Below are 13,283 nucleotides of genomic sequence, written 5' to 3' on the forward strand. Positions count from 1 at the left end.
CCAATTTCTCCTCTGATGCTTTTCGGGGCATTAAGAATCAAGAGGAGAAAAGGCGACTTAATTTCAAGTCCCGCAATGATGAATGCTATAATGATCGTTTTTCCATTGCAGAGCTCCGTGATTCATTAAAACGAGCTCGGGACACTGCAACTGGTCCAGATGAAATACACTATCAAATTTTAAAACATCTACCTTATCCAATACTTCTAATTTTACTGGATCTTTTTAACCGGATTTGGGTTGACGGGAATTTCCCTCCTTCGTGGCATGAAACCACAATAATTCCTATCCCTAAACCGGGTAAAGATCATACGAATCCTACCAACTATCGTCCCATGAGCTCTACCATCACCAACTGCATGATGATGGTAACCAACAAAGTGTCTAAAAGACAAAGTATCAGAATTCCTCAAGAATGTTTCCTGTAAACAAATAGCTAAAGGGTTGTAATTTTGAATTAAAAATTGAACTTCATTAAAATTTGATTTTAAACCACGACAATTCCATTGAATATTGGAATTGACCATTGTCAGGGATAGTTAATTTTTGGCGGCTTACTGACGAGGTCCTTATGGACATCCGCTACAGTAATGCCGTCCATCAGATCATCCCCATATCTATTATAGAGAGCAATAGGGTTTTGTGAACCCTTTTTCTCTCTATCACGCATCTTTGCCAATTTCTTTTCTTTCTTAGAAAGAACTTCTTGTGTAGGTGGAATACCCTTTGGCTGCGAACTTGACCCAGCAGAATTGGAATCAAGAGTAACAGCTTCAGGGGGCAAGGGAGCGGACTACTTGCCGTTAAGGTTGGAAGTCTTGGGAATGGTCCCAACATCTTCAGTTTGAGGCAAGGAAGATGAGTCCTTGCCAGGCAAAGATTTAATAATTTTATCCGAGCTCTCACTCGTTTGAGAAGAGTTGGATACCCCTTTATTATGATCTGATGTTAAAAGTTTAGGCATTTTCTCTTTTCTGGACCAGGTTAGGTCAGTCTGAACAGAAATTGATTTTGTAGAAACTTTTGCAGCACTTGCGAAAGATTTCCCTTGTAGTGCAATGGGAAAAATTGCTGTAAGCTCTACTTGCTTTCTAGCATCAAAATATGGTATTTTCCGTTCAGACATAATTTGTTGGATTCGTTTCTCTTTCTGCCAAATGGGACATTCGCGAGAGTAAGCAAAGTGCTTACCCTTGCAGTTAACACAACAAAAATCCGCCTGGCAGGTAGCACTCTCGTGGCCATCAAGACCACAACGAGCGCAGGTGTCTTTACCTCTGCAGACGGTTTTGCTGTGTCCAAACTTTTGGCATTCGTAACAGCGAAGAGGGTTGGAAATGTACGAATCAACAGGTATGTTAAGATAACCTGCCTTGAGAGTCTTTGGTATTTCGGGACGATTGAAAGTGAGGATATAGGTGCTTGTAGCAATCACCTTATCTCCCCGGCGTACGCTAATCCTTTTTACATGCGAGACGCCTTGAGAAGAAAGGTATTCCACCATTTCATCCTCACTGCTGCCTTCAAGATCCCGACAGCGAATAACTCCTCTACTTGAATTTAATGACCTATGCGGCGACACCTTGATAGGAATGTCTGCTAAGGATGTGGATTTAAGCAGCATGGTTGCATGCTGTTCCTTAGCACATTCTATCAGGAGTGTCCCGTTTTTAAGTTTTTTGATAGCCTTGGGCTCACCAGCCAAGCCAGCTATGCCCTTGGTTATCAAAAAGGGTGAAATTTTTGAGAGGTCGGTAGAGGGACTCTCAATTAAGAGAAACCTCGGCCATGCCTTCATAATTTTTTGGGGGGTATTAAATAAATTCGAAACGTCCTCTGTATTAGGACGTTTCTGTTTTTTATTTCTTTCTTTATTTGATGTGGGGGGGGGGGGGATTGGGGAATCCATAAATATGTTTTTTTAAATTCACCCCTCGTCGTCCCCCAGGTTACTTCCCTGCCTACCAGGGGGAGGACTAGCACGGATATCCGGTGCATGGCCTCAGGGCTCGACGAGGGGTATACTCAAGCCAGAAAGTATAAATACTTAGCCAACCTGATTGACCCAAGCCGCCGCTCTGTAGAATGTACTCAGGACACAAAGGTAAATTTGCTGAGTGAAAACAACAAAGCAATGGAATTGGAAAAAAAACGTACATTTTACAGAGCTAAAAACGACCAAAGCCGATTGATCAGAGTGGGCCACTCTAACCTCCCGTCTAGGTGAACCATGGGCCAAAGTAATGTGTTGCAGAGAAAGGGCTCGCAAACCAAATCCCCACTCAATTACCAGGATTCCACTCTCCACCGACACGGGTCGCAACGCACGGCAAACACGTTGCCCCATTACGGGATCCTTTTAGTCGCCTTTTACGACACGCAGGAAATACGAAGGGTATATTCTTATCACCCCCTACACCCCAGGGGGGCTCCGTAGGAGAAGTGCATGGCTGTCTGCCGTAACACGCATATTCTATTAATTATATATTCTTAGATTCACAGTCACTAATTATTCTATTGGCTAATTATGATGTCATTAATCGTGTGATTGGTCACTCATGCCAAATATGAAATGATAACTTCCCTATCACATGTTTTTAGAAATCTATCCATACCATAACTAATATACTGACAATGGAGAATAGAAATAAAACATAAGTATTTATCAAATTATAACTCGCGTCCTCTCGTGTAATATTAGCGAAATAATATTTCTTTATAACGAAATTCATTATTTCGATGAAAAGAGTTGATCATTTCGTTTAAACGAAATAATTAATATCTCGATTAAATGAGTTGTTACGTTTACAGGAAATAATTAATTGGTTATAATAAATAAATAATAACGAAAAATTATTTTTTTGGTTGTTGGTATGTAAGTAGTACATGTGCAGTTCAGCCAAATTTTTTACCAAGGAGAGATGACGCCTTTGTTCTATTCAATAGATTGAATATGGTATTGTTATCCGAACAATGGGGATATGAATATAGATGAATAGGTATTGTTATAATGAACTCTTGTTTATCCTTTGACCTCGTTTGACTTCTGTTACGAGGTTAGCTGGAGGTCACGCATTGATTATTGTGGGAGAGTGGGGTGGGGTTGCCCCTTTATAGACAGCCGCGTCGGGGTTCGTGTTGAGGTCAGGTCGTGCGTGGTCTAGCGTTAAGGGTTAACGTTATGATTGACAGGTGATTGTATGAAGATTTTGTACTAAGCCAATAGTTTTTTATTCTACATATTTGGGGTAGCCAATAGTTTTTTATTCTACATATTTGGGGTAGTTAAATTAAGTTTCGAAAAAATCTACGTATAAAAGGGGGGTTGCCTACATGATCAAATGTAGAATTGTTTTACGAAGTTGAGCAAGAGGCTAACATCATGGGTTCCGACTTGTATCGAAAGGATATTGGAAATGATTATTTAGTTGTGAAATGTATCTGGCAAGATGTTGTGTGTTATCACATTAGACAGTATGGTTACAGTTTTAAGAGCGATAGATTTCCAACACCCAACGGTATCATGTTTTTCGATCGGCAATGGCAAATGTTGATAAACACCGCCCCGGAGATAGATGAGTATTTACAAAAAAACATTGTGAAGAAGTCCGTGCATATTGGTAATGATGTGTACATAACGGTTGACAATAAATTCCCTGGAGTCAACATTCGTAAATTTTGGTGGTGTGAAGAGGACCGAATGCCAAAACCTACCCGAAAGGGTGTTCATTTAAACTTGAATCAATGGGCGGCCCTGAAAGTTAGTCTCAAAGAGCTGTGTGAAAATAATTTTACGGACGAGGAACCACCCCTGGGTGTGGTCGGCTTAGGAGTGGTGGAGACGTGTGTATAGTTTGTGTCAAACATTTTTTCATTGGCTTGACTGCGAGAACCAATGGTGTAGCGAGCTACATATATAAGGTATCTAACTATTAAGTTATCATACGAGACAACATGGCTGCCCCCAAGATATGGGATGTTTCAGTCGGTTTGGCAATGAATTTAGAGTCAAAAGATAATACAGACCAAGAAATATTCCAGAAGGCTGGCTATTTAGGTTTGAAACGAAAAATGGTTTTCAAGATGACGTTAAAAGAATGGAGTAGGGTTGTTGATCGTTTCAAGCGATATCTAGGTTGTACAAAACCTACAAAATTTGCCATCAACACGGAATTCAGTTGTGAACTAGGGGCAGCGCGTCAAATAGTACTGCAACGGAAAAACGGTAGACAGCTGGTGATGCCTGAAAAAACTTTTTCCTATCTGACAGCCGTATCGCGAGTTACAAGATCTTTCAAGAGGAGTCGTTATCAAGTGTTCGGATGCCCGCCCTCCAAACTAGGGGTTGCGGCAGAGGATTGGAGTTTGTTAAAATCGGGTCAGACGTGGTATGCGACCCCCGAAGAATGTGTTTCTGCAGCGGAAAATGAAGGTTGGGATCAGCCCGACTGTTACACGACTGAAGTACGCGTAGAAAGTGTTTACGACGAATCTCAACTCATTTTGCACGAGGATCTTGTTGCCGAAACCGAAAATGTTACACCCCTCGTACCGTGTACCCTGTGTTTCAAACCTGTACATGCGTCTGAAACTCATTACTGTCCGCCCGAAAATGTCCGGTCGTTAGTCTTGGAAATCTTGGCTGACTTGATCAACACAGAAATTTCAAAATGCGTAACTAGTCAGTGTGACGGTTGTCTCAATGAACGTGGCGGTCAGCTTGAACATACGTGTTTGGGGATTGACTACTGGTTCAACGAACTCAGTTTTGTGGACTTGTATTTTGAAACCTGTTTTCTAGAGGTGAATAAAGAACGATTTTTGCAGATAGCCCGATTCGTACTAGAGATTCGTGATCATAGTGAAGAACTGTTTCTACATGGAACCCTGTATTGGAAATGAAATGAAATGAAATGTGGTTTTATGGCACGCCAGCGCCAACCGGGCTATATTGCGCCAAACATATGGTGAATATTACAAGACAGGCTAAATTATATCACAGAAAAACATTATATGCATAAATAAAAACAATATCACAGTTAGTAAAATTAAAAATAAAATACAACTTTTATGCATATAAATATTAAATACAAAAATGAAATGATATATATACAATTAAAATTTATGATAAAATCCTGTCTCCTTTAAAAAGTCTAACACTTTACCATATAAACCCGGTTGGGCAAACATGTGATGTAATGACTGACAACGGTAAAAATTTGATCTAATATCCTTGAAATGCTTGCACTCAATCAAAATATGCTTAACTGTCAAAGGAACATGACAGTGTTCACATTTTGGTTGAGGCTCTCGCTTTAATATGAAAATGTGTGTTAAAAAAGTATGACCAATACGAGAGCGACACAAAACAACTTCATCCCTCCTGTTGGTTCTATAGGAACTTGGCCAGTCTCCTAAGAGAGGCTTAATGTGATGAAGTTTATTTGTGCCTGCAAGATCCCAAGACCGTTGCCAGCGGTCATAAATAAAAAAGTTAATACAAGATTTAAAATCTGTGAAAGGTAAAAGAAATTTTGATATTGGAAGATCTAAAGCAGACTTGGCAGCTAAGTCTGCTTGATCGTTCCCTTTAATATCAACATGACTGGGGAGCCAGCAAAGGACAATGTCCTTGCTGTTAAACTCGTGTGATAGTAGCAGACGATAAATGTCTGCTACTAATGGGTGTACAAGCTGCTTATTGTTTATTGCTTGCAAAGAGGACAAAGAATCATCAGTAAATATAACGTGTTTTAAATTAGAAGATGATTGAATGAACTCCAATGCCTGAAAGATGGCCTGGAGCTCAGCAGTAAATATGGAAGCAGCAGGTGGAAGTCTGACAGACATGGTTCCAGATAGCGCGACGGTAGCCGAAGCTACCCGATCACCATCTTTGGAACCATCTGTGTAAATGGGAGCATAATCACCATATTTAGACCTCAACTCTCGAAAGAGAGTCTGAAAAACCGTGGAACTAGTATCTCTCTTTTTGTTTTTCGTCAGATCTAAATCGATCTTTGGAGGCGATATAGTCCAGGGTGGAGTACTAAATAAAGGGGTCTTCGCAATACTGTCATGACTGATCCCAGCCTCTGACAAAAGGGGTTGGATGCGAATACCGAATGATGGAATAACGTTAGTTTTCAGTAAATACAGATGTTCGTGAAATGGTCTAAATATGGTGTTATAAGAAATATGATGAGGCAGAGATGCAATTTTTGTAGCATACTGCAGTGCAAGTTTATCACGTCTGTCGTGCAATGAGGGCTCGTGCGCCTCGACGTATAAACTCTGCACTGGAGATGTTCGAAATGCTCCTAAACTGATTCTAAGTCCTTGGTTGTGTATGGTGTCAAGCTCTTTGAGATAAGACTCACGGGCAGACCCATACACAATACACCCATAATCGAGTTTAGATCTTATTAAAGCTCGATATAATCTGAGCAAGACCTTACGGTCTGCTCCCCAGTCAGTGTTTGATAAGACTCTCAAAATGTTGAGGGCTTTCAGACATTTCTTCTTGAGGGTTTTGATATGTGGGATAAATGATAATTTCTTATCAAATATCAAACCCAAAAACTTTGTTTCATCTACAACTGGAATGGGGCTTCCATCCAGTGTAAGTTCCGGATCAGGATGTAAACCTCTTCGTTGACAAAAGTGCATACAAACAGTCTTGGATTTCGAAAATCGAAATCCATTGTCAGTTGCCCATCGTTGAATAGAATTCAAGCAAAGCTGCAACTGACGTTCGATTGTTTGCATACTTGTCGATCCGTAACACATCTGAAAGTCATCAACATAAAGAGAGCCGTCGACCCCACGTTTAAGGCACGATGGTATGGTATTTATCTTGATGGAAAAAAGAGTAGGAGATAGTATACTTCCCTGAGGGACTCCCATTTCCTGGGGAAATGGATCAGAGAATATTGATCCCAAGCGTACCTTAAACGACCTATCTTCTAAGAAATTTTTAATAAAGACAGGTAAGCGACCCCGCAGACCGAGGTTATGCAGGTCGCGCATGATACCATATTTCCATGTGGTATCATAAGCTTTCTCCAGATCAAAAAATATAGCAACTAAATGTTGTTTCTGGATGAAAGCATCCCTGACAAACGTTTCAAATCGAATGAGATGATCAAGAGTGCTCCTTTGGGACCGAAATCCACATTGGAGGTCTGTAATGAGGTTGTTGGACTCAAGGTACCAAACAAGCCTTCGATTGATCAATCTCTCCATGGTTTTGCAAATGCAGCTAGTCAAAGCGATCGGACGATAATTGGTAGGATTCGTAGGATCTTTCCCCGGTTTAGGGATGGGAATTATTATGGCTTCACGCCATGAAGGGGGAAAATTCCCTTCAACCCAAATCCGGTTATAAAGATCTAATAATATTAAAAGTGTAGAAAAAGGTAAATGTTTTAATATCAAACCGTAGATCGCACTGTGTGGTGTTACAGTGTTTGGCAACCCCTGTACGAAGAATTAGCGGGTGTTGTAGAATTTGTCGAAGGGGTGTCGGTTAGCCTAAATCCCAAGGAAAGAACACTGTTGGTCATCGACGATCTAATGGATGAGACGTCAGATAAAGTTTCAAAACTCTTTACTAGAGGGAGTCATCACGAAAATGCTTCTATCATTTATATTGTTCAAAATCTGTTACATAAAGGAAAACACCACCGGACAATTAGTTTGAATGCCCATTACATGATTATATTTAAGAATCCTCGTCGAGTTCTTGTGGCATTTGTGAGTAACCAGGCATTTTCAGGTAGTGTGGAAAATAACCCCTTCAGGTTGCAAAATTTTGACATTTACCATATATCACTCCAGGTTAACGGTGAAGATGTTTTCGCTAAGCCTTTGACCCCCAATTTCAGCGAAACTTTGGGGTTTGGATATACAAGATCATTCAATACATTATTTTCGGGGACGTCTAGCCTTTTTCAAGACAAGGGCCCTGTAATTACCCTGAATGCTTACAGAAAAGGTTTCTGTATATTCTGTTTCGATTATACCCCAGAACTCTCTGACGACAACACAGTACATCTAACCAAAACTGGTAATGCTAAACTCGAAGTTCGATTCGGGACCCCCTTGCCGGCCACTGTGAACGTGATTCTATACAGCGAGTTTGAAAATAAGATCGAGATAGACAGTGCTCGAAATGTTATAACAGACTTTTGAGATGAATACAGACCAGCTGACGACTATTTTGAAAAGTGACCCCCCATACAGCCGCTTATTTTCGAGGGGTATTTGCTCGGGATAAGCTACCCAGGACCCTACAACCGGGCGTGTACATTTACAATTCTCATACCGCCAACAAAATAGGGGAACATTGGTTACTTCTTTTTGTGGGCAGTCAAGGGGTGGAATATTTCGACTCTTTCGGGTTCAAGCCTTATCATGGGGATGTCATGCACAGGGTTAAAAAAAATGGGGTTGCCTCTGTTATATAACAAACGTCGCCTGCAAGGATTGTTCAGTGATGTTTGTGGGCAATATTGTGTCTTTTACGCGTATCACCGCTACAGGGGTAAGAGTATGAAAAGAATTTTAAATACATTTTCTCGAAACCACCGTGAGAATGACAGATATGTCCATCGTTTTGTTGCTCTTAGATTTAAAATGTAAATGTCCATACCTATATAACCACCACTACAAGCTAAAATGTAACTCTAGATGCTGAATAGATGAATATAATGTTTTTTTTAGAAAAAACAAAACAAATGGCTTTTCTTTTTTATATCTTTTATATCGCATATACACAGGGTTATCAACAAATGGTGTTACAATATACGAGATTACAGTTACAAAAACATTATTCATTTTGTTTGACGAAATCCATAAGGCATTGTATCGTAAGAATCCTTAATTTCTACGCGTTTATCGTAATTGAATGATAAGGTTTTTGACTTCTCTTTCATAGAAACCACAAACACTTTACTGCGGTGAAAGCTTTCGGGTATGTGACTTTGACCTTACGACAGTGATCATGTACTAATTCAACAAACCAAAAACACACTTTTATGGATAACAATTACTATGGTTTATTTCACTGCGACGTTTCAACAAGGTTTCACAAGTCGTTATCAAGCATATACACAAATAGATAAAAATGAGAAAGATATGAATATATATACAAACATCAGTGCGAACTATCCAATGGAATGCAAGGTGAGTGAGCATGATTAGCTATAACAAGCTATTGATGTAACAAAGGTGCATAATCATATATATTAGAGTTGGCTTATTGTACAATTAAAAGATGAAAGAGGGGATTAACCGAGATTAACAAATATTGAAACCATACACATTGTACCATAACTGAAACCAGTATATACTAAGATTGACTAAATAAACATTCAAGAAGATCAAACTGAGGGTTTATAGAACTATATCGAAACCATAATCTTTACATTAATTATAACAGTTAAGAAATATAGAATTTTATGGTTGTGTTTTATAGTTAAGTAATAAGTTGCATATATGTCTTACAAGGTAAATATATATCAAAGTGTTGAGTAAAATATCAATAAATAACGATAAATTAAGCCGAATGCCCTATGATGAAACCTTTTATAATTATAAATATGAGTGGTAAGATATTGTAATTTGGTTACATAGACATAAAATACTGTGATTAGCTAAATAAATTGTAGAAAATAATTGAAACATACAAATTTTACATATTGATAACAGAGGATTATAAAATGTGAGGGTTGTAGGTATGGAATATACAATCGATTCAGTATTGGAAAATGCCAGTAGTTACATATGGTTTTGCATGGGGAATTACTTAGGGGGACTGTGTTTACAATTTAATAATGCGGTCATATGCTCTGGGGATATAGACGCCTGGGTCTCGATTCAGTTTCGGTTCATGTCTTCTAATGTTGATCGCCTCATGTATCCTTCTGTTTCTTTTGTTGTGGTGGTTCACAGCCAACGTTTTAACTTTGGTCCAATCGACCCGGTGCCGTGGGTTGTCATTCAGATGTTCAGCAACTGCAGATTGATGGGTGGGGGCTTTTGACATGTGTTCTTTCAGTCGGATATCTAATGGTCTTTTAGATTCTCCAATGTAACTTTCCTGGCAACTGCAGTTAATTTTGTAAACGTTGATAAGACTTGTGAAACCTTGTTGAAACGTCGCAGTGAAATAAACCATAGTAATTGTTATCCATAAAAGTGTGTTTTTGATTATGTTCCAATTACTAAATGCCATTCAAAGAATATAATTCAACAAACGTTCGAAACTCGATACGTTGACTGACATCATGGTTAAACGTAATACCTTTAGATTTTATGGTGTAAGAGATTTCACGTGTTTTTTTATTTTCTATTTTCAAAGCGTAGGATTTGGGGGCGGTAGCGACGTATTCAAGTATATGGCAGTCGGGGTCTATTTCGTCCGTAAGCTCGCCTAAATAAACCCAGGTTTTTACAGGGGTATCATTGGTGGTCTCTGTGAAAATGATGGAATCGGTATCAAAATACAGAACCCGATGGCTCAATTTATCTAAATATTCGTACAGTTTCATACGTCCGTAAGCGGCGGTGAAAGCCCCTATAGGTACATTTACGTGAGGGGCGACAGGGACAAGATCTTGGCAGTCTGTATACTGGACCAAGACCATTTCTTCATTGAGAATTTCGATATTTTTGACAATCTTTGTGCCGTCATAAAGATAATCATAGAAGACGGTTGGGTCGTGCACGAGGGCAGCGTGTACTCTTGTATCCGTCGTTCAGCGAATTTTCCCCATAAACTGTTTAAGCAGATCTTTGATACATATCGTAGCCCGGGGTTTTTAGATATTTTATTTGCTTCGAGAGTAATGTTTTCGTGTTGTTCGTAAGCTTTAATATACGCCCCACGTTTTCGTTCGAGATCACCCCAATCGATATGACAACACGTATCTAGATTATCACACGAGGTACACGAAGGATTAAGAGCGTTTGGATACCCTGAACTCTCTTGTTTAATTTTGAGAAACATATTGATATATTCGCTGAACAGGTCTTTTTCGGGTAGTTGGTCAAATATATCCTTTTCAGGTATATCCTCGTAATTGTCTTTAATTGTGGGGATATGGATATCGTAGTCTTTCTGATCAAGCGGCGCATCGTTGCTGCAATATCGGCGCGTGTGTGGGAAATTCCACACCTCGAAAATTTTAACCAGGCTGTAACCTTTTTTAATTGCGGCGATAACTTCAAATATAACCCAAGTTCCCGTCAGCGCCCTATCGTCGTCATTGTGAGTACACGGCTCTTTGTTTCGGTTCAAAGCGCATTTAGAACACAGTGGAAACAGTAGCTTACCATTAGCCCTAAACGGTAGGACTGGAATATATAAGGAGCGGGGCGGTAGAATTTGACATTTCACGAAACCTACATAATTCTCCAAAATATCGAAGTCACGCAGAATAATCATGGGGTGCCCGACCGGATATAGCTTTCTTTTATTTACAAAAGGGTAAAGCGATGTGAAATCCAGGTAACGGATTGTTTCGTTTTCACGGGCCTTGTGATAACATTTCAATAAGTTCGTCCTCCCTCCATAGAAGGCGTCACGTACTTGCAAGGGTTCTGTCAAGGTGGGGGTGCACGCTTCAAAGGCTAAATACATAGGGGTATTTGTGAGGCGCTTGTATTCGCATTCCCATATACATCGAATACGTCTGTTCGGAGCCTTCAACCTCTCCAAACGGGCCAGGTGCTCCTCGTACAATGCGTCCATGGTTTTGTTATTGTATGGAGAGGGTTGATCTCTGTTTTTGATACAGAGACACCCGTGGAAAACGCAGCCTAAGTATTCGATACACACCTCGATGTTATTTTCCATATACCAACCATCTACAGACATATTGAAAATGACCTTTTCACCACCGTTACGGGCGTGCTGTATATGGCGATTTTCAACATATTCAAGATATTGCATGTACCGTATACATGAATTTGAATATTTGCGGGCGGATACATACTGACCCTGGGGCTCTATAGCTATCGTGAAGGGGGGTAAGAATTTTCGCCGATAGACGAGGTTACATAAGGATGCAATAGCCTTTTGAAATGGCGATATTTTGGTTAATTCCATGAAAAGCTTTCTATAGTTGGCCGCGCCTAACCGTAGAAGATCAGCATCCGCTTTACAGTATCGCACCAATTCATACTTAGCGTCAAAATGATTGTTTAGAAGCAACAGGTAAATCAAATGTTTTGCTAAAATCTGCAAGTTTCATATGCATAAACGCTAGGCTATCTAAAAAACGTATATTACCGGGTATAGTCATACAAATGATTTTAGACCCGTTTGCAATGATTTCAGGTAGAATTCTAGTATGTGTGACGAAATATCTCAATACAAATAGAGCATCGAAAGCTTGACTGTTATGTGCTATGAATCTGGAATGCCTGTGTGTTAGAACGGTCGTTTTTTTACCTTCGAGGTCGACATTTATTTCGGTCTGAATTATCTAACGGCAAAACTCTGCAACGCAATATTTACCATAAAAAATCCACTCCCTCTCTGGGAGTTTTTTAAGTTACAGCCGACACACGGCGCGTTAATATCTATCTCCAAACATAAAGGACACACGCGATGAGCAATGCATAATATAGGAACGTGTATATTATCTTCATCCAAAATAGTCTCAAAGTCATAAAAAACAAAATATTTGATAGTCTCACCTTCAACCTCCTCTGATAACCGTTTCATATAGCATCTATGATTAGGCTTGCACAGTTGCATACAGTTACATTTGTGCACATCATCTTCGTGGGTGTCTATTGTTGTATAACACTTTAAGCACGCCCTATATTTCATACACGTCGACACTGTGTATAACGGAACATTTTGGTTATGTCTCTCCAAGCACTTTTTGCCTCTAAAATAACGGCGACAAAGTTCACACTGTATTCGCGGCCTAACCAGAGGACAACTCCTAACTGCTTGCAGCTTTGACATGTCGCTTTACACACATGGTTATTCTTATTAGAATATGGTTTTTCACACCCTGAACAATAGTATGAACGATTAAATAAGCTGTTGATTTTCTTTATATAGTAGAAATGTTTTTCCATTAAATACAACCTTAAAACGGGGACATTGGGGTCCGCGGCAGCCCTGAATATGATACAGTTGGCCGCCTGTCCATCATAGATGAGAATTTGATATTCAGGTCGACCTGCGGCTACTAGGGGGTTAACATTGAATTCTTGATACATTTCCATAGCCATAACAATCTGCAGCGGCCTTTTCGTGTGGA

The sequence above is a fragment of the Patella vulgata genome, chromosome 1 (assembly GCF_932274485.2).
Source record: "Patella vulgata chromosome 1, xgPatVulg1.2, whole genome shotgun sequence".
In the NCBI taxonomy this organism is placed as follows: domain Eukaryota; kingdom Metazoa; phylum Mollusca; class Gastropoda; family Patellidae; genus Patella; species Patella vulgata.